We start from the raw sequence: 23156 nt of genomic DNA, 5'->3' as shown, positions 1-23156 counted from the left end.
TATATCACAAACAATAGTGGCCCCAATACTGACTCCTGTGGAACACCATTGGTCACCTTTCTCCAATTCAAGAAACTCCCTTCAACTACTACTCTGTCTCCTGTTGCTCAACCAGTTCTTTATCCACCTAGCTAGAACATCCTGCACACCATATGACTTCACGTTCTCCCACATCTTTGGACTGTGGGAGGAAACCGGAGCACCCGGAGGAAACCCACACAGACACGGGGAGAACGTGCAAACTCCACACAGTCAGTCGCCTGAGGCGGGAATTGAACCCGGGTCTCTGGCGCTGTGAGGCAGCAGTGCTAACCACTGTGCCATCCTGCCGCCCACTAGATATCTGTCAGGGCCCCAGCTATTTCCTCTCTCGCCTCCTTCAGCAACCTGGGATAGATCCCATCTGGTCCTGGGGATTTGTCCACCTTAATAACCTCTAGCATACCCAACACATCTTCTCTACTTATGCCAATGTGATCCAGACTAATCAAACTTCTATCTCTAATCTCAACATTCATCATGTTCCTCTCCTCAGTGAACACTGATGCAAAGTAATCATACAGAATCTCACCTATTCTCTCAGGTTCGGCGCACATCCTTCATTATCTTTTAGTGGACCAATCCTTTCTCTAGTTACCCGCTTGCTTCTTATATAAGAATAAAATGCTTTGGGATTTTCCTTAATTCTGCTTGCTAAAGCTATTTCGTGACCCCTTTTAACCCACTTGATTCCTTCTTTAAGACTTGTCCTACTCTTCCGATATTCCTCCAGAGCTTGTTCTGTTCTTAGCTGCCTGGACCTTACGTGCGCTTCCCTTTTCCTCTTGGCTAGTCATACAATTTCTCCTGTCATTCACGGTTCACGAATCTTGCCCTTCCTATCCTTTGCCTTCAATGGGACATGCCTATCCTGCACTACTGTTAACCTATCTTTGAAAGCCTCCCACGTCTCAAATGTAGGCATCCCTTCAAATAGCTGTGTCCAATCCACATTTCCCAGCTCCTGCCGAATTTTGATATAATTGGCCTTGGCCCAGTTTAGTACTCTTCCCTGAGGACCACGCTCTTCTTTATCTACAAGTATTCTAAAACTTACAGAATTGTGGTCACTGTTCCCAAAGAAATCCCCCACCACAACTTCTACCACTTCTTACAACCTCTTTCAAAAACAATCTTGTAATAGAGGTAGAGTAAAAATGCAAGGAGAGAAAATCCCAAACCGGCAACTGGCATTATTCTATCGTCTATGGTATCCAATCCTATCTGAAGCAGAATCTTCCGAATGCAAGTGAGTCTTAGCAGTCATCTGTGTATCCATCGGAAACTCAACAGAACAGATGATGAACATGGTCATCTTTGAAGGAAGAATAAGACAAAAAAAAGACATTTCCAAGTATCAGCATTATTTTCAAATGCAGGTGCAGCACAGGCAAAGCTAATCCTTCTCTGGATGACCACTTTTCGTGCAGGTGTACATACACATATACAGACACATGCATAAACATATACATAGATACACAGAAGTGCAGTTATTAAATAAGAATCAAGAGTATTTCCTGTCCTTTTGTTAGGGACTCCAAAATCAATTACAGTTCCAACATCTCCAATGATAAGGAAGTTAGCATTAAGGCACTTTACCTGAATGCTCGTAGCATTCATAACAAAACCGATTAACTAATGGCACAGATAATAGTGAATGATTATGATGTAGTAGGCATCACAGAGACTTGGTTACAGGGGGGTCAGGACTGGCAGTTAAACCTCCATGGTTTTTCAACTTATCGAAAAGACAGAGAGGTGGGCAGAGAGGGTGGGGTTGCCTTGTTAGTTAAGAACAAAATTAAATCTATGGTATTGAATGACATAGCGTCGGATGATGTAGAGTCTGTGTGGGTGGAATTGAGGAACCACAAAGGCAAAAAAAACATAATTGGAGTTGTGTATAGACCTCCTAACAGTGGTCAGGACCAGGGACACAACATGTACCGGGAAATAGAGAAGGAATGTCAGAAAGGCAAGGTTACATTGATCACGGGAGACTTCAATATGCAGGTGGACTGGGTAAATAATGTTGCCAGTGGATCTAAAGAAAGGGAATTCATGGAATGCTTACAGGATGGATTTTTGGAACAGCTTGTCATGGAGCCCACAAGAAAGCAGGCTATTCTGGACCTAGTGCTTTGCAATGAACCAGACTCTATAAAAGATCTTAAAGTAAGGGAACCCTTAGGAAGTAGCGACCATAATATGATAGAGTTCAGTCTGGAGTTTGAAAGGGAGAAGGCAAAATCGGATGTAATGGTGTAACAGTTGAATAAAGGGAATTATGAGGGCATGAGAGAGGAACTGACTAAAATAGACTGGAAGCAGAGGCTAACCGGGAAGACAGTAGAGCAAAAATGGCAGGAGTTTATAGGTATAATTGAGGACACTGTACAGAGGTTCATTCCCAAGAAAAGAAAGATTAACAGGGGAGGGATTAGACAACCTTGGATGACAAAGGAAGTCAGGAAATGTATTAAAGAAAAAGAGAGATCCTATAAAGTGGCAAAGAACAGTGGGAAATCAGAAGATTGGGAAGGATACAAAAGCAAACAGAGGATAACAAAGAGTGTAATAAGAAAGGAGAGGATCAAATATGAAGGAAGGCTAGCCAGTAATATTAGAAATAATAGTAAAAGTTTATTTCAGTACATAAGAAACAAACGACAGGCAAAAGTAGACATTGGGCCACTTCAAACTGATGCAGGAAGCCTAGTGATGGGAGATAAGGAAATAGCAGGAGAACTTAACAAGTACTTTGCATCAGTTTTCACAGTGGAAGACATGAGCAATATCCCAAAAATTAAAGGGTGTCACGGGGCTGAGTTGAGTATGGTTGCCATTACGAAAGAGAGAGTGCTAGAAAAGTTAAAAAGTCTTAAAATTGATAAATCTCCTGGCCCCGATGGGATACACCCTAGAGTTCTGAGAGAGGTGGCTGAGGAAATAGCAGAGGCATTGGTTGAGATCTTTCAAGAGTCACTGGAGTCAGGAAAGGTCCCAGATGATTGGAAGATGGCTGTTGTAACCCCCTTGTTCAAGAAAGGATCAAGGCAAAAGATGGAAAATTATAGGCCAATCAGCTTAACCTCAGTTGTTGGTAAAATTCTAGAATCCATCATTAAGGATGAGGTTTCTAAATTCTTGGAAGAGCAGAGTCTGATTAGAACAAGTCAACATGGAGTTAGTAAAGGGAGGACAGGCCTGACAAACCTGTTGGAATTTTTTGAAGAGGTAACAAGTAGGTTAGACCAGGGAAACCCAGTGGATGGGGTCTATCTAGACTTTCAAAAGGCCTTTGATAAGGTGCCACACGAGAGGCTGTTGAGCAAGGTGAGGGCCCATGGTGTTCGAGGTGAGCTGCTGGGATGGACTGAGGATTGGCTGTCTAACAGAAGGCAGAGAGTTGGGATAAAAGGTTCTTTTCCAGAATGGCAGCCGGTGACGAGCGGTGCCCCGCAGGGTCCGGTGCTGGGGCCACAGCTGTTCGCAATATATATTAATGATTTGGATGAGGGAACCAGGGGCATTCTAGCGAAGTTTGCCGATGATACGAAGTTAGGTGCACAGGCAGGTAGTACTGAGGAAGTGGGGAGGCTACAGAAGGATCTAGACAGGTGGGGAGAGTGGTCCAGGAAATGGCTGATGGAATGTAACGTGAGCAAGTGCGAGGTCTTGCACTTTGGCAAAAAGAATAAAAACATAGACTACTTTCTAAAATGGTGAGAAAATTAATAAAGCCAAAGCACAAAGGGATCTGGGAGTGCTAGTCCAGGATTCTCTAAAGGTAAACATGCAGGTTGAGCCCGTGATTAAGAAAGCGAATGCAATGTTGTCTCTTATCTCAAGAGGGTTGGAATATAAAAGCAGAGATGTACTACTAAAAGCTCTGGTTAGGCTCCATTTGGAGTACTGTGTCCAGTTTTGGTCCCCACACCTCAGGAAGGACATACTGGCACTGGAACGTGTCCAGCGGAGATTCACACGGATGATCCCTGGAATGACAGGTCTAACATATGAAGAACGGCTGAGGATACTGGGATTGTATTCGTTGGAGTTTAGAAGATTAAGGGGAGACTTAATAGAGACGTACAAAATAATACATGGCTTGGAAAAGGTGGATGCTAGGAAATTGTTTCAGTTAAACGAGGAGACTAGGACCCGTGGACACAGCCTTAGAATTAGAGGGAGTCATTTCAGAACAGAAATGCGGAGACATTTCTTCAGCCAGAGAGTGGTGGAATTCATTGCCACGGAGTGCAGTGGAAGCCGGGACGCTAAATGTCTTCAAGGCCGAGATTGATAGATTCTTGTTGTCTAGAGGAATTAAGGGCTACGGAGAGAACGCTGGTAAGTGGAGCTGAAATGTGCATCAGCCATGATTGAATGGCGGAGTGGACTCGATGGGCTGAATGGCCTTACTTCCACTCCTATGTCTTATGGTCTTATGGTCTTATAGTTCTACTAACACTACCTTAGATCTACTAACACAACAGTAGCTAATATACTTACTAACTAAACTGCTGAGAAAAGAACATTGAAATAAAATAGTTGATGTATTTCCATAATACTGGATATTTTTCATTAACATTAATCTGTCCAGATAGAAAGCGACATAATGAGGAGTATTTACCTGTTGGTTTCTGAAGCTAGGTTTCCCATGTGAATGCTCTAGCACATTTACACTCTATCTGTTGACCGTGACAGCTACCTTATCTTTAATTAGAAGCTTGAATAACCGATTTTTACAGTTTTTCCTGATTGTGCTCCAAGAGTTGCATAAGTATGGATAGTCCTGCAAAAGTTATCACAACATATCTGACTGAGTTACAAATATCATAGCCCAACATGTCTGAGATACCTGTCTTTCTAGTTGTTTTACAAGCACACATATTTTCCTGAAAGTCTGTTGATACAACCAGTCTCTCTGTGAAAGATCCAATCCCTATATTTGCCAACCTCCTTGTTTTCATCTTATCTTGATTACTATGGGAATATTTAGCTTGATTGTTTCAGTGACCAGTTAATAATATTATTGAAGTCTCTTTTTGTTTTTCTTTGACTAGTTCTTTTTGTACTTGCCATTCCAAATTTGCATATTCACAATAACAACTTTGGACCATGTAATTAATTTCACTGGATCTCTGTCAGTTCAACTTGCCTGAGAGTCAGTCAGTCCATCAGACTTTCATTTCCCAGGGGCAGTCTCCTGCTATTTGACATTTGATTACTACACACTGACCAGCTGCCAATTTCTGCCAGGTTTGGCCAAGAAATTTGCCAGAGGTATGGAGATGAGGCCCAGAGGTAAAATTCTCTTCAGCCTCATGTTGCTGAGCACAGGGCGATTTACCACTTGTGCTTCCTGAATCACAAATTATTTTGAGATTATGAAGATTTTTGCATTTTAAAAGAGGATATCAGTGGTGTAGTGGGATAGAGGTTTCAGAGATTTTGAATAATAAAGAAAAGGTAAAACAAGGAAATTGCATAAGACCAAATTTCAAACGAACAAAGTAACGATTTAGAACAAAAACAGAAATTGCTGGAAAAATACAGCAGGTCTGGCAGCATCTGTGGAGAGAAAGCACAGTTAACTTTTGGGTGCTGTGACCCTTCCTCAGATATAGTAGCTAGGAAAAGGAAGTAAATATGCTGGAGACTGGGGTTGGGGAGGGGATGGATGGGGAGGGAAGGGGAAGAGGCATTGGTCATGAAGGTATAAGTGACAGGTGGAGATAGTTCCGCAGAGAAAGAGGTTTATAATGGTAAGTCAAGGATAAAGAAAAGTTGATAATTAATGTAAAAGTAAAAGTTTAGGGCTTGTTAGGAAGCTTTTCACATGAAGACTTATTAATGTATGGAATGAAATTGAGTGATATTAGTGGTGCCAATATTATTTCTTACTAGCTAGGTGCTGCAATGGAAAGTTTAATATAACCTTATAGTTGACTGAATTAAGGTGGGCCAAACAGCCTTCCTCATTGTAACTGGGATGTGTTTTTACCTTTCCACTGTAAAAAAAATTATGAAGCAATATATTTTAAAAGCAAAAAAGAGAATATATCTCAAATTGCACAGGCAGAGAAACAAAGGGATCTTCGTATGCAGAGGCACACTATTAAAACTGACAAAAGTAGATAACTTTAAAAAATGACAAATAAAACCTTTTGGTTCTTAATCTTGAATCATAGAAGAGTAATGAATGGAGATAACTGAATTTCTGTTCCAAGTGGTTTGTTAAACTTTTACATTGCTTCAGTTATGCAACAGCTGGCGCAATGTATATTTTGAATACTCCCTTAAAGCCTGTGTTTAGCTTGTTTGGAATTATTTGTTTCAAATTATCTTGTTAATTCAAATCTATTAACTCACATTTCAAAAAAGAAAAACAACTCCCTTCCTTTTGATTTAATTCACTTAATTTGAGTTGCTTGATATTCCAACTTATTCTGAGCAAGAAGTCATTTGAATTGATTGTAGATTTTACATTTTTTTAGTTCCACACAATTGTCAAGTAAAGATTAAGTCTAACAAGAGAGATAACTTCTTCTGTTGGCATTTAATAACATTACCTCAGTTGAATTCCTTATCACATCTTGCTTACCGTTGACCATATAAATGCTATGACTACAAAAGCAGACAAGAGGCTGGTAATTCTGTGGTGAGCAAATAACCTCATGTCTATCAAAGCCTGTTTACTATCTACACAAGTCAGGATTATGATGAAATAATTACTACTTGCCTGGATAAATGCAGCTCTGACAACATTCAAGAATCTGCATACCGTCCAGAGCAAATCAGCCTGCATTATTTGCACCCCTGTCACTGCATTAAACATTCACTCCCTTCACCATCAATGGCAGCAAATTGTACCATTTACTGCACTGACTTATCCTGGCTGCTTTGACCAGCACCTTCTAAACTCATTGTACCTACTACTACAAAAAGAAACCAACGACAGCATTTGATTAGGAACTCCAACCCTTGCATGCTTTAGTCTTCTTACTTGAGAAAAAGAGAATTAATTACTTTCAAGCAGTTCAAGGAAGGTTCACTTAATTTATTTCTTGGATGAAGAGTTTTTCTTTCAATAAAGGGCGATCAGATTAAACCTATGTACAGTACATTAGATTAGGAAGAATGAGAGCTTATTGAAACAAATCCATTGGATAGGTATATGGACAAGAATGGAATTGTGTAGAACAGATGGGCTTCAGATTGGTTCCACCAGTCGGTGCAACATCGAGGGCCAAAGAACCTGTATTGTGCTGTAATGTGCGCTGTTCTATATAGGAATCTAACAGCGCACATACTATGAAGATATTTCCTTTTCAGGGCAAGACTGAAACTTGGGGTATGGTTTGAGAATAAGAGGTTTCCCTTTTAATACAGAAATGAGGAGAATTTGTTTTCTCTGAAAGGGTCATTCAAATGTGGATAACAAATTGTTCCCCCTCAGACTGCCTAAATTAATTGCCTGTTAGGCAGGATTCTGTTCTTTTGGCTGGATGAATTGTCCCACTTGTCTTGTCAGTATACAGACTGACCGGTACTCCTAGTTCTTGGAGTAACACGACTTATTATCAGTAGCAATTCAGCTCATATGATCAATATGACTATTGTCCAACTAGGATGATTTAGAAGTTCAAAGCTGTTGCTACAATGGGAAAATGAATGGGTTATTCACACCTACTTATGATAAACTATGTTTTACACAAATCATTGTTAAATTTTGAAATTGGAGACATGAAATATGGACTTGAGTTTCGGGTATGTCGACAGATTTCAGAATTCCACTAATGCATGTCCATTCAAAAGGGAGGCACTCCACCCATGGTCATTAATTAGGATCTTTCTGAAGATTTAAAATCAGTCTGAGCCTGTGCAAAATTTGCAAAAGCCTCCTGATGTTCAGCAACCATGGTAGCAATCTTTCAGTCCATTTTAAAACAAAGTTAAATCCTGAAAATTCTAAAACTATTACAATTCATAGTTTTAAGTTAAGATACTGGGCCTGATCTCTAACTGCTCCTGAAAAGAAAAGGGTTATGAAACTTGAAAGGGTTCAGAAAAGATTTACAAGGATGCTGCCAGGGTTGGAGGATTTGAGCTATAGAGAGAGGCTGTATAGTCTGGGGCTGTTTTCCCTGGAGTGTTGGAGGCTGAGGGAGTGACCGTATAGAGGTCTATAAAATCATGAGGGGCATGGATGGGAATAATAGACAAGGTCGTTTCCCTGGGGTGGTGGAGTGCAGAACTAGAGGGCATAAGTTAAGGTGAGAGGGAAAAGATATGAAAGGGAGCTAAGGGGCAACATTTTTACAGAGTGTGGTGTGTATATGGAATGAGCCGCCAAAGGAAGTGGTGGAGGCTGGTACCATTACAACATTTAAAAGGCATCTGGGTATATGAATTGGAAGGATTTAGAGGGAGATGAGCCAAGTGCTGGCAAATGGGACTAGATTAGGTTAGGATATCTGGTCGGCATTGACAAGTTGTACAGAAGTGTCTATTTCTGTGAGTTGTGAGAAGATTTGTAGCTGAGGTTGAGGTTCTGGATGTAGGTTTGCTTGAGCTGGAAGGTTCCAGCTCAGTGAGCAAACCAACATTCAGGTATGTTTCTGTGCTGTACATCTCTATGACTCTATCACTTGTGTTAAGAAATAAGAGCTTTTAGCACCTTTATCACATGACCATTCTTCGCATATGATGCTAGATAGTAACAATAAACATACTGTTCAAAACTAAATGAGTAACGCAGTCAGACTGGATCTGATTCTTGCAATACCTATACAACATACATTCCAGCAGGTACCAATGAATTACATCTCAAGAAGGAAATCTGCCTGATTTTCCACTTCCTAATATAAAGGTGCTGAAGCTGATTGTAGTAACCAAATTGCTGCCACATGCAGTGCAGCATGGGCAAGTAACCTGAAACCTTCTGGCTTGCTTGGCTCAGTGGCACACCAGGCAATCTACTGAACCATTGTGTGAACTGGTCTTGAAAGTGTACACACAGAGTTGCCTCAAGGCCAGCTGATGTGTCAAAAGGTAATAAATGAACAGACCACATTATTTATGAGACAGAACCCAGCTACTGACTGTAACAATCTAAAGAATTCAGAAACCAAATAAACAGTTTCCAATCTGTTTGAGTTCGAAAGGATTTTTATCTGATTGCTGCTGAACTCTTAACTTTACAAGGTCAGACTCTATCTCCATTGCCATTAGAGTCTGAAGAAATGCAGGATAAGAGAGGACTGAGAAACGGCTAGAGTCTGGAATTCAACTGAGGAGTTTTGAAGATATTGTAAACCAGGTAGAAGACCCTGAAGCTATTAAATTTAGAAGAACAAAATATTTATAACATATTAGATTACTTACAGTGTGGAAACAGGCCCTTTGGCCCAACAAGTCTACACCGAACCGTCAAAGTGCAACCCACCCAGACACACTCCCCTACATCTACCCCTTCACCTAACACTACAGGCAATTTAGCATGGCCAATTCACCTAACCTGCACATTTTTGGACTGTGGGAGGAAACCAGAGCAAACCCACGCAGACATGGGGAGAACGTGCAAACTTCACAAAGACAGTTGCCTGAGGCAGGAATTGAACCAGGTCTCTGGCGCTGTGAGGTAGCAGTGCTAGCCACTGTGCCACCGTGCCGCTCATATTATGAATGAATATGTTGTGTATTTTGTATGGTTTTGCAAATATTACCCATTTTAATAATTTTTTTCCCAAAATGTGCATTCCAAACAAAATTCATGGTTTCCTTTGCTCTACTCATACCATATCTTAACAGAGCCAAAAATCACACAACACCAGGTTATAGTCCAACAGTTTTATTTGGAAGCACCAGCTTTCAGAGTGCTGCTCCTTCATCAGGTGGTTGGCTAGTGCTTCCAAATAAACCTGTTGGTCTATAACCTGGTGTTGTGATTTTTTTTAAACTTTGTACACCCCAGTCCAACACTGGCACCTCCAAATCGTGCATAACTTAACAGCATTCTCATCTCATTCTTTTGACATGAACAATCATCAACTTCTTTCAACACTCCTTCATCATCACATTCCAGAGATTTGGTTTGACATTCATCCCCTTTCTGTTGCCCTACACATCTCCAATTACCTTTCTAACAGCCACTGAATAACACTTGCTTGTTTTATGCAAAGTATAGCAAATAATGCATAGATGAGGGCCAAGACTTTGGGAGCTGTATCCAATCCCATGCTTAATCAAACAGCACTTGCAACTTTTGTTTTGACAAGCCACTGATCACCAATGAGCATCAGAGAAATTGAGAGTGGTGATTTATCTGGGCCATATTTCTGCATATTACCTTTAATCCTTTGTTCACCTCAATAAATATTCAATTATCTATATAAATTGCAGCTGCATTTCTCAAGTCTATTACCTACCTTGCACAAGCAATATATGAGTACAATGCAAGATTTAAGGACAATTTTAAGAATTGCATGAAAATTGTAAATTACTTTATTTCACCGACATTAGATCTTTACAAATTAACAGAGAAGCTAATGTGGTTGAATGTTTTATTCATAGAAGAAATTCACGTCTGACGTTTCAGTTCCAACAGGACATTGTTAGGGGCTTATATTCTGATCTTTAATTTGCAGAGTAGAGAGTTCATTTGCTAGAGTTCCTACTGTTAATTTCCCATTATCACATGAACCAGATTATCTGGTCTCCTCAGACATGATGTAAATCTTCTCCTTCAAACTCTGGGATTCAGGAATGCTGTCACCATGGTCTGAGTCGGTCTTCAGCATCTGTACTCCATCTTCTGTTTCACTTGCCTGTTTCCTAAACACTGAGATTTCTAGCTGCTGTATGCATGGCCTTAGTTCTTACCACATGCATGTCAGATCCTGAAATGCTGCTCTCTTCCTTTCCCCATGACATCTCCCTCAGGCCCTAAGCATTGGCAAAGGTGTTGTTCTCTGAAATGGAGAGCCTCACTGGGCTGATGATTTTTCCCTATTAGGTTCTGTCTACCATTCTTGCCATCTGCTGCTGGAGGTTCTGTTACATCACCTACTGTGTGTTCTGTTAAGAAATTTCCACTACTTTGTTTAAAACTATGCAAGAATCCATTTCCAGCTTGTGATATTCTGCCCAGACCCTGGGTGAGATTCCCCAATTTGCTACAAATCCAGAAGAATACCACAAATTATTAAGCTCCTGGGTAAGGAGGGATGAAGTGGCTCCCCTTCTTTATTCAACTGTCCCCTCAGTCGGTCATAATATGTTTCATTTAAAAACAGATCCTTTCCTCATGCATAGCTTTCTCCCAGGTCCAAATCAATTTATGTTTCAAAATAAATTAATTTGACCAGACTTACTTGAGGTAACAACTTGTGAGCTTATTAATTATTAAATACAGGACTAATTAACAGTGCAACATGCACACAGATTACATATAGATGGTGAATCCAAAAGGATAAGAAGTTTTTAAAAACTTGGACACATGCATCGGTCTCTGAATTGTTCGCAAAGATCAGGTAGTCAAACATTGCGATCTTTGCAGTGGAGGTTACTTGAATGGGAACATTCGCAATTGAACAGTTAATTTCAAAATTCTTCATCTTGCAGATTTGTTGATATTTTATAGTTCGGATTCTTTTCAACCATGATTGAATTTCATCATTCAGGGTCAGGGACAGTCCTTGCATTGCCTCATTTCCTTTTCCTGGATTGTTAGCTGGCTTCTAGCACTGTGTGCAAGTGTCCCTTTACAGGTGTGACTAGGGGATAGTTCTTTGACTGTGACCTTCACAGCAAACTAATGCTCGAACCCACACTGATACACATGGGTAGCATAGCCCACTTGGGGGGTCCTATTAATATCCTCCAGGAGAGCTAAAGCTGCTATTTTAACTTTTACCGCTTTGTATTATCCAAAGGAAAGATCACAAAACTTACCTGCAGTGTGGCACAATTATGGCTTTAAGAGGTGTATTTTGTCCTGATTTTTTTAATGACGAGAGGTTGAGACAGAAGTGTTGAGCACACTGCTTCAAGCGAAGAAAGTAAGCAGCTTACAATGCCTTTCTTTTTAAAAATTGGAACAGCCTGGATGGATGTGGTCAAGTTCCCACAGAACCAGGATGTTTAGTTTTAGCTTTCAGTAGCAGTTGCCAAGATCTTGAAGCTGGATGTGGAAGCTTTTTTTCCCCTCCCTCTTCAGCTCATTCTGCTGCTAGAATCGCACGTGAGGCAATTATTTTACTGATTTTGCCTTTGCCAGAAGAGTGCTTATGCGATGTTACTATATTGGAACAGTTAATGTGTACTTTGCTAAGTATTTTTATAGGGTGACCATTAAGCCAATTCTTTTCTTTTACTTTGTCTGTATTTTAACCCCAGTATACGAATAAAGTGTATTTTGCTTGAGCCTGACAGTTTGACCAATCAAACTGCATTCCTATTGGAACACCTGACACTTGCCTTTAAACTAAAAGAAAGTTAAGGTCTAGGCTATCTCCGAGACATGTTTTGAAGGGGTTTGGTCTGGTCCATAACAGCAAAACAATATTGAGGATGTAATCTACAGGGCGTTGTTTCTGTTGAGCAGGGAGTCTTCAGCTTCTCACTTTCTTTATAATCATAAGAGCTCCAGTCTGTTTTAAACTGCCTCTTCCATTTTGAAGAGTTGTTGCTTGAAGCTCCCTTTGCATCCTCTGGTGTCACATAAGTAGGTCTGTGTTTCCTGACAATCACATAACTTACATCAGTAGCCATTATTGGTTGTATCAGATTTAAGTATGCAGACTTTAAAATTACAAGTTAAAAATGTCCATAGTAATTTGGGCTTCTTAACCATCATCATGACAATGGTGTCATCTCACAACACATCAGCAGTCTTTAGTTTGACCTGGGCTAAGAGTCTCTTGTAGGGAGATTGCAGCTAGGCCTCATAAAGTGAGTCAGTGTCAGATACTTTTGTAGTTATGATGTAAACATATTTGGCTGCCCTGGGACTTTCAACTCACAGATGGGTGTCTGCTTTCCACAAACTTTACCTAAACCTACAATGGTGAAAGAAAACCAGCTGGGTCACATTGTGCCAGTGGTAGCAGGTGCGCTCCAATCTGCAACATGGCCCACTCTGATTTCAGTACCCAATAGCCAGCCATAGCTATTTTAAGGGGTCCCCATGATATAATAGCATCCAGCAGCACCATTGTAGGGAAACCTTGTAAAGAAAGCACCATGAATTGACATCTGGGTAAGAAATAAACAAACAGAAATTATTATATTGGTAATTCAATTAACCTCCTTTATTGTAGATTCCCTACAGTGTGGAAACAGATTCTTCGGCCCAACAGTCCACACTGACCTTCTGAAGAGTAACCTACCCAGACTCATTTCCTACATTTACCTCTGACAGATGCACCTAACACTACGGGCAATTTAGCATGGCCAATTCACCTAACCTACACATCTTTTTGGAATGTGTGCGGAAACCAGAGCACCTGGAGGAAACCCACGCAGACTCAGGGAGAATGTGTAAGATCCACACAGTCACCCGAGGTGGGAATCAAACTCAGGTCCCTGGTGCTGTGAGGCAGCAGTGCTAACCACTGAGCCACTGTGTCACCCGTGCAGTAATTGGCAGTTGATAAATAACATAATTAAAGCAGATTATGGCTGTTGTTACAGTTCATTTTTGAAATAAAACTATTGGCTGAATGGTTTGTATTCTTTGGAGGGAAAGGCTCCATCAGAAACCATTATAATCTAAAGGGTTAAGAACAAATTACTGTTCACAGTGACTTAAATGATTCAGGTGCAGGGAACATAAAAATTCCTCAAATAGTTAAACAAGGCAGGGCAAATAAGGAACATGTTGCATTAGGACAGAAGGATGGATGAACTCTCGTGTAAAAGGTTCATTTGCTAGTGTATGGAGTATAAAAAATGCATAATGAATTAAAGATTCAAAGACAGCTCAGAGCACTACAGTGTTGCCATTACTGAGGCTAGCCGTAACTTGCCATTATTGGGAGTTAAATTTCTGAGTTATTGATGGATTGTCACACCATCTTGATGGTCAAATGTTCAGCAAAATTAAAAAAAAAACCTTGTTTACAATCTTGGTTAATGTTGTCTTGTGTATCACATCAGACCAAGTCTTGATTTATATAATCAATTGTGAATATTACAGATGAAAATAATGCTGGAGGGATGGATAGAGGCATGTGTGCTAAATAAAGAGTTGTTGATCCTGGAGTGCTGGCTGAAAATGGATTGACACAAGCTCCCTATCTCTTCTGACTTCTTGGAAATAGTGAGGACTGCAGATGTTGGAGAGTCAGAGTTGATAAAGCATGGTACTGGTAAAAGCACAGCAGATCAGGTAATATCCAAAGACCAAGAGAGTTATAGTTTTGGGCAGGACCCAATTACTGTTTATTAACTTCTGTGCAAACCTTGAGAAACTTTGCAAGCTGAAGGTTTTGCTGGCTATCCTGAAATGAATGGCTAAGTGGCCCAGTTATTCCAATGACCAGGTAGTTGTTAGAGCAGCAGAAACTGGAGATGCACATCAGAAACCTGCAGAATTCTTGACACCCCAGACTCCAAGGGAATTGCACGGGAAGTTGAGAATTGTGATGGGTTGTTACACTCCTTAATGTCAGAGAATTTGGAGAGTTCTGCTTCAGTTAAATTAATGGTTACTGGGCAACACAGTGGCACAGTGGTTAGCACTGCTGCCTCACAGTGCCAGAGACCCGGGTTCAATTCCAGCCTCAGGCAACTGACCGTATGGAGTTTGCACGTTCTCCCCGTGTCTGTGTGGGTTTCCTCCGGTTTCCTCCCACAGTCCAAATATGTGCAGGTTCGGTGAATTGACCATGCTAAATTGCCCGTAGTGTTAGGGGCAGGGGTAAATGAAGGGGAATGGGTCTGGGTGGGTTGCGCTTCGACGGGTCGGTGTGGACTTGTTGGGCCGAAGAGCCTGTTTCCACACTGTAAGTAATCTAAAATGTTGGAGGACTAAAACCTACTCTAACTCCTGAGTAACTATTAAGTTGAACCCCCACAATTCACTTCTGACTCCCCCCAAGACAACATTTCCGTTATCCTTGATAACCTCCAGCAGTAACCAGCCACAATTCCAACCCCAGCACACCCAATCCTGTACTGGAACCTGGCATCATCTCATCATTGGACCCTACCCTCCCTCCCTGAATCTCACAAATACTAACTTTTAGAGACTCAACATACCCCTTGATCATTACCAGACTGAATACCCCATTCTCCCCCCTGGATCCCATCCCCCCCACAGCTCCCGTGACCCTAACATCCTTTCAACTCAAACAGAATATGTATTCACCCACAACCCTGATCTACCCAAACCAATCCATTACCTACCTGGCATACTGGCACCATATCTCTCTAGTATCTTATAGCCTTGCATTTTATTTACCTGACATCCTACCACTGCACGCTAATCTCTTAATCAACTGTCATCCTCACCTCATATGTACCTATATATGTATCTTTTCATAGGACCTGTCAAAGATATTGTTTGTGCTACTGGATATTCAAATCATAGTATATAATGTGCTTTGCCTTGCAAGTGAGGTGAGGTTTGACTTTTGCCACCTATCCTGCACTTTAAAGGTACTATTGGACTTCTGAAAGAGCTGGGACTGGAATTGTTGACCAGAAATGCAGACTTCAGTCCTAGCGGACAAAGGTAGAATCACAATCTGATTGTGATTGTCTCTCCTCAACATTTCCAGACCAATCTGTTCAAGAGCACAGCTGTGACATATATGGCAAAATGAGATGGAATCAATACACAGCCTTGCTTGGTGTCATTGGAGACAGGAAACGCAAGCAACAACATCTCACTTTGCAATATGCTGACTAGCATGCCATCATGGAATGAATGAATGACGTAGATTATCTTTTCAAGGTAAACACATTTGTACAGAACTTTGAGTGCACTCAAGATTCCAGAATTTTCCAATATGCAGACCATTGCAGTAATGGTAATAGTAATAGTAATGAGCCAAACTTAATCAATAATCTAGGGGTAAAGGACCTATTAGACAACATGATCAATTCTGTTACATTTGAAAAGGATGAATGTCGCAGCGGTACTGAAATTCTAGATTTTTATAAAGTTAACTTTAATGGGAATTCAAAAGAGGTGACCTTATTGACGAAGAATAACTCAAGCAGTTACAGCTGGAGTGACAAATAAGAAACATATTAAGATAAATGGTGTTGAAAAGCCAGGATCATATCAAAACTATTATTGGTTAAAATCACAAACAAGAAAAGTTAGAGGTGCTCAAAAAGACAGCATAATTCAGGAGCAATATATATCAGTAAGAGGAAAGAGCTCCAGTATATAAATAAGAGCTACAATTGGAAGAAGGACTGAATGATACCATAAATCTAAAGTGCATATAAAAGTGAAAATAATATAAATTCAGTTGACTGTAAAGGATATAAAATACAGAAGAGGAAGATCTTAACAAAAGGTAATAGCTGTACAAACATACCACGAAAGAAGACTTGTAAGAGATATCAGATGAACACAAAAAGAAAACAAATTGTCAACATTAAAGTGGACCCTTTTAAACTAGATCTGTTGATATTGCAAATGAAGATAAAGAACTGCAGCAATAACAATTTACATTTATATAACACCCTTACGACTGAAAACATCCCCAAGGTGCTTCACAGGAGAGTTAGCAAAGAAAATTTATCACTAAGTGCCATAAAAAGGTATTAATGAGAAAACGAAATGCTTGGGTAAAATCAGAGGTTAGGCTTTAGCCAGCACCTTAAAAGGGGAAAGAAAATGTGAGAAATAGTGATGTTTAAGGAGAGAATTGCAGAGCTTCGGACCTTGGAAGCTGAAGCCATCAGTGATGCAGAGCTTAACGTTACAGATGCTCAAAAGCTCAGAATCGGATGAGTGCTGTTATCTCAAAGTTATTGGGCTAGAAGAGATTGCAGAGATGTGAAAAGACAAGAGTGAAGAAGGTTTTGAAAATAGTCATTTCAAAATCAAGGCATGGGAGCCAATGTAGGTCACTGTACAAAGGGATGATGGAACTTGGTATGAGTAAGGGCATAGGCAGCAGACTTGGATGACCTCAAGTTTCAGAAGTGATTATGGAAGACTGGCCAAATGTATTGGAATAGTCAATATTAATAACACCAGTGGCTGGATGAGGGCTTCAGTAGTGGATGAACTGAATGACAAGTGAATTTTAGTGATTTTAGGGAGTCATAAAGACAGCTTTAGTGATGATATGCCTTCAGAAACTCATTTAGAGATCAGTATACCACATAGGTTGGCAACAGCCTGTTTCAGCTAACGATGGTTGCCACGGAGGTTAGAATTGATGTCTATCGAACAGAATTTGAGATTTAATTTCTGAATGGGGTGCCAGGTGGGGTAGGGACATAGAATGCCATTGGATAGGGTGCCCAAGGTGAGGGTTCTAGGTATGGGATGATATATAGGGTAGTTAAGAGCAGTGGAATTATCAGGTCCAATAGAAAGAGAGGGCTCTGACCCAGCTAAAGGAAGAGGGGTGTCAGTCAGATGATGGTGGGAGGGGTGTTGGTATCAGTCAGTCCCTGTAAACGGGGAGATGTCACAACAGTGTCCAGTTGAGTAAGGGGTCTGAGCAGGTGTAGTTGGGGATTATGTAAGTTGGGGGTCAGTTTCATAGTCACCCAAAGTTAAAATAAATTTTCAAAAGATTAACCTTTCCTAGGTAACTATCAACTGCAGCAAAGCCCTCCAAATTCTCTGATTTAATTGAATACTTTTGAAAGGTTTTAGGCACAGGGAATTGCTCATCAGTATCTTCAATTTTCTCAGCAATCCTCATGGAAAATGCAAGGGGTTCTTCAGAGTCCTGATGCATAACTCTGATCTATGCTGCAGAAATGACTCTCGCCATTAGAAAATCTAGGCCATTATGGTGGAGGAGTATAATGTGTTCACAGTCACAAAGAATGTTACTTTTATCGGGCTCATTTCAGTTGAGACAGGGTTGGAATTTGGATTCAAAAATGGATTTGTAATAATAATGGGAATGGATTTGGTAAGTGACACAGCTTCTTGGCTTTTGGAGAGAAATGGGCAATTGGAAGTGGGAGTGGGGATGGTTTGTTGGAAAATATGGCAGTTTTGAACGTGAGGGGCAATACCTTGAGAGTGAACCATATAAAAACAACTAATTTGGGGCCTATTTAATCAGCAGTTTGGTTGAAATGTTATGTGGGGAGCAAGCAAATCTCACGGATGAAATTGCTTAGAAAGAGCAGGGATAGGATTGAGTGGAGAAAGGGATGTGATTTAAGGCCTAGATAAATAGTGACTATTAGCGGAAGATCAGTGGGATAGGTGAAAGGGCTAAAAAGATGGCAACAATCTATTGACAATATAATCCATGAGCACCTTGTACTTGTTGCCAGAGGTGAGGGTAGAGAAGGCACTGAAAGGTAGTGTAAGAAGACAGTTTGTGGTGAGAAATGTGAGTTGTTTTTGCATACCTTTGAGTTACCAACAGTTTTAGCTATGGGAGTAACTTGACAGGGACATGACTGCTAGCAAGTAAGCAACCCCTCTTTGAATGTGAGGATCAATAACTTAAGCACATTAAATGCCAATTAAGCTTCAATTTAACCTTTTATTTCTTTTAATTGAATAATCATAGTTAAGATAACCCTGGTCTGAGCTCTTGCAATGTAGTGGTATTGTCCTTACCTCAGAGCCAGGAGACTCAGTTTAAGTCCCTCCAGTTCCAGAGGTGTGTGATAACATCTCAGAACAGGTTGACTGAAAATATCCAAGCAGGCTTGGTGGGACCCTGTAACAAAATGTCAAGAGGTCCAACAGAAACCTACCCAAGAAGCCTTGCTGTGACATGGATTCCAGTCTGGGTAATTGCACTTACAATGGAGTGTATTAACCACTGGGGAATCAAGTGCTGCCAATTTTAACCTTCCATTCTGGTTTTAACAGGGGAACCGCATAGAGCTGCAAGCCACAGAAGGTATTCCCATCCCAATCACTGCAGAACCTTCCCTTCTTGGCTATGGAGAGCTTGTAGGCAGGAAGGGAAGTAAATCAAGCAGGTTGGTAACCGACCCAAACCCAGCTGTCCTTCCAACTCCTTCAGCATTAAGTTCTGGTTGGAAGGCCCACCCGCAATTGAGGTCCTTAAATGGTCAAGAAAGGACGCACTGGGTCCTCAGCCTACTGCCCAGCTGCAATTGAGGCCTATTGCCATTCAGCTTACGGTACAGGACAGCTGTTATTCTGTGGGCAGTATGTCATATCAGAGTGGGAAGCTGGAACCTGGGGAAGGTGAGGGGGGGGGGGTTGCTGGAGGTGAAGGGGAAGTGCAGTTCCCTCAATCATAGGCAATTAATGTCTGATTGATTTACTTGAGCTTAATTTACTTCCCTTCCTGTCTGTAAGCTCTCCAGTGCCAGGAAGGGCAGAACAAGTGACTCAGTGGTTAGCACTGCTGCCTCACAGCTCCAGGGACCTGGGTTCAATTCCAGCCTCACCTCAGATTGTCTGACTGGAGTTTACACATTCCCCCCATGTCCACGTGGGTTTCTTCTGGGTGTTCTGATATCCTCCCACAGTCCAAAGATGTACAGGTTAGGTGGATTGTCTATAATAAATTGCCCATAGTGTCCTGGGATGTGTGGCGTTGCCATGGGAAATGGAGTGGGTCTGGAGGGGTGGTGTGGATTCGATGGGCAGAATGGCTTGCTTCTACACTGTAGTGATTCTATTCTATTCCTCCATTTCAGTGCTTAGCACAGAAGCTGCTGGCTTCTGATTAGCTGGCAGTTCGTGTTAAGTAGGGCTTCTACCCATGGGTTCTTGACATGTTGAAGACCTTTTGGTGACCTTACCAATACTTGGCATGTGGGTCAGTAGACCTCATCTAGATGAGGTGGTGTGAGTCTCTCACTGCCTCTCCAGCCAGCTGAACACACTACTTATACTGTTTTCCCAGATAACCTCATTTCATTTAATTAAATTTTTAAAGACAATTACATTGAAATTAGATGCTCGCAATATACTGCTCTTGTTTCTTCTTTTTCCCCCTTTTCTGTTTCATATCTTTGTTTCTCCTTTATTTTATTATTACTTATCACTAAATGTTTATATTTATGTGATTTTAATAATTGAAATTCAGGCTTCCATATATTTTAGTTTATTTCAATGTTTTCTCTAAACTTAATTAATTAAATATTAAACTTAATTTGATAATTGAATACACACTTGTTTCAGTTATGGAATAAATTATCACTTTGCTTTAGGTCCACTGGCTCCAATAGTCCTTCACTTTTACAGATTTAGAGTGTTTCTGTTTTCAGCTGTGTTTCTGTGTCACAGAGAGATTGCTCCTCACAGCTGTATCTCCCCCATTTTATGCCAAATATTCCTTCATTTAAATTAACTTGGCAATTTAAAATAAGCAGGCAAAACCTAAGGGAAGACAAATCTGGAATTAAATATCGTCCTTGAAATAACTCCACAGAGGCCGAATCCTGTCACCAAATCATTCCTTATTTACACATGGAGTGTCCTTGACACTGATCTAGCTCCCTCAGAACCAGCTCTCAGTGAACAGAATATTTGACATTCCTGTTTATATCTGTCAGCCAGGGCACCCAGATTAACAGCCCTAATCAAGGAACTCGTACTGTACGATGTCCATGCAGCTGACCTTGTTACAATCACTACAGCCTTGGTAATCAAAATTACACAACAATCATATATTCTATATACCCACCTTTACGTATGTTTTCAGTGGCTCTGATTGATCCAAGATTTTGTTGGCAATTCAGACACTAGATGGTGTTCTTTTGAGGTTTTGTGTTCAAATGGCCTTTGGATCTTAATACGGATCAGGGGAACCAATATATCCATGTGTTCACAATGTCGTATAAATAGATTGTGAACAAGTTGGGGCTATCCCTCCAAGACTCCTTATGTTTTTGAGGAAGGATGGGTTTAAACTATATATCAGTGAAACCTCATAAGATATATTGAAAGAAGATGATCCTGTTTGCTCATTTCAGATAGGGTAGAATTGAATGTAGTCTTATGTTGTTCATAAATGTGCAGAGTGGAAGATGTCTTGATTCAACGTTACATTGATGACGTTGGCTAGGCTGACTGATAGCGAAGAAATCATTCATTCAATTAAAATTTTACTCTCTGGCCGCCATTTTCCTCTTCACCATTCTGATCTCAGAACTCTTCTCTGTCACTAATTTCTGCCATTTCTTTTGCTACATGCCAGTTTTATATTCTTTATTTTAATTAATCAGTGATGGAGCTATCACAGTGCTCATAGTGGTGGTGAAGAGCTTCTGTTAACACACTACATATACTATAAATTACACAGATTAACCAGCCAGTCTACAATATATTGTCTTCCTTTCTCGGGCTTTGCAGCCAAAAAAAAAAGTAAACACTCATCACAAATGCTGCTATGTGGGCTTTGATGAGTGAAGAGATGAAAGAAGAATTGTTTTTGGATGAAGTGCCAAGTCAGGTATGTTACTTACTTGTATCTATTAATCTTAGAATGAGTTTTTGGGTCAATGTTGACAGATCTGTCATCAAACACCAATGGCGGAAGCAAAGGTGTTTGAGGCACACCCTAAAAGCATTAGAAATAGGTGCAGGAATAATCTATACAAAACATTCAGCCGGCTCCACCATTTTAGGTGTTTGTAACTGATCTTCTGCCTCAACTCCATTTTTCAACACATTTTCCATATCCTTTGGTTCTCACCCAAATCTTGCAGATATTCAATTTTGGAACACACCGAATCATCTGTTGTTAAAAATTTTAAAGATTCACAGCTCTGAATGAAGAAATGCCTGTTAATCTCATTCTGAATTATTGATAATTTACCTGTGGTTTTCACCTCAATTACTATTTTCTCCATCCAGGGGAAACAATTTCTCAGTGTAGACCCTCAGTGTATTCCTTCAGGGTCTTGCATATTTCAAAAACACCATGTCTCATTCTTCTAAACTCCAAAATTCAGCCCAATTTACTCAACTTCCCATTAGTTGGGAACTTTGTAATCCCAGGAATCAATTTAGTGAATCTTCATTGTAATGCCACATCACTTGCCTTTTTAATAAATTCCTATATCTGTAGGCTAACATGTGTGCTGAATTTCACTAGAAATTGACTGTTAATTTCACTCCAGAAGCTCTAAAAAATTCTGAAATGCTATTGTCTGCTATTTACCTCATGATACAAATACTGTGTCTCAATGGCAACACCCTTACACTAATATACATTCACCAATTGCCAGGACAATCCAGGATTTCCGCCATTGGCACCATAATTAAAGCTTAGATGTGCAATAGGTCAAACACTGACAGGCAGGAATAGCCTTTTATATCATGGGAGAGAAACAAACAAGAAAAGCTTCTGAAAGCACAGTGGTGGCATAGATGACACTTCTTTGAAAACAGAATTTCACACTTATAACTTGTTACTTTACATCATCTGTCTGATTGACTGTCATAGTAACTGCAGTTGCAAGAATCAAGTTACACAGGCTGTCCATCATTGGCACCATGCCACGTCTGAATCAATGCTATTCTTTCTCCAACACCCAGTGTAATATAACATCTTGTCATTGCTCAATGTGGGTACATTAAATGTTGTAAATCCTTTGAGCAATTGAAAGTGCTAACTTTTGTTTAACATCAGGAAAGGAAAAAATGTAAAAACTACATTTTCTTTTGGGAATAAACAGTTTACTTGCTTCTCAAACAACGACAAATTTATAGTCAATAAATGATTGCTTCAAATTATTCATATCTATTTGAAATGGGTATCAGTTAAATCTTGTCTAGCTTGTTGTACCCTATACTGCAGCACCTTAACATTCTGAATGTGATGCTCTTCTTCAATGTTCTCATCTTCCTCCTCAGAAGAAAGTTGCCGGTCTCCCAACTCTTCAGTATCTTTTTCTGCTTCAGTTGTGCAAACCGCTGCAAGGATAATGCAGCATATTCTGTCTGGGAGTGTAGT

This window comes from Chiloscyllium plagiosum, chromosome 15 (assembly GCF_004010195.1).
Source record: "Chiloscyllium plagiosum isolate BGI_BamShark_2017 chromosome 15, ASM401019v2, whole genome shotgun sequence".
Lineage (NCBI taxonomy): Eukaryota > Metazoa > Chordata > Chondrichthyes > Orectolobiformes > Hemiscylliidae > Chiloscyllium > Chiloscyllium plagiosum.
This window is presented reverse-complemented; position numbering follows the sequence as displayed.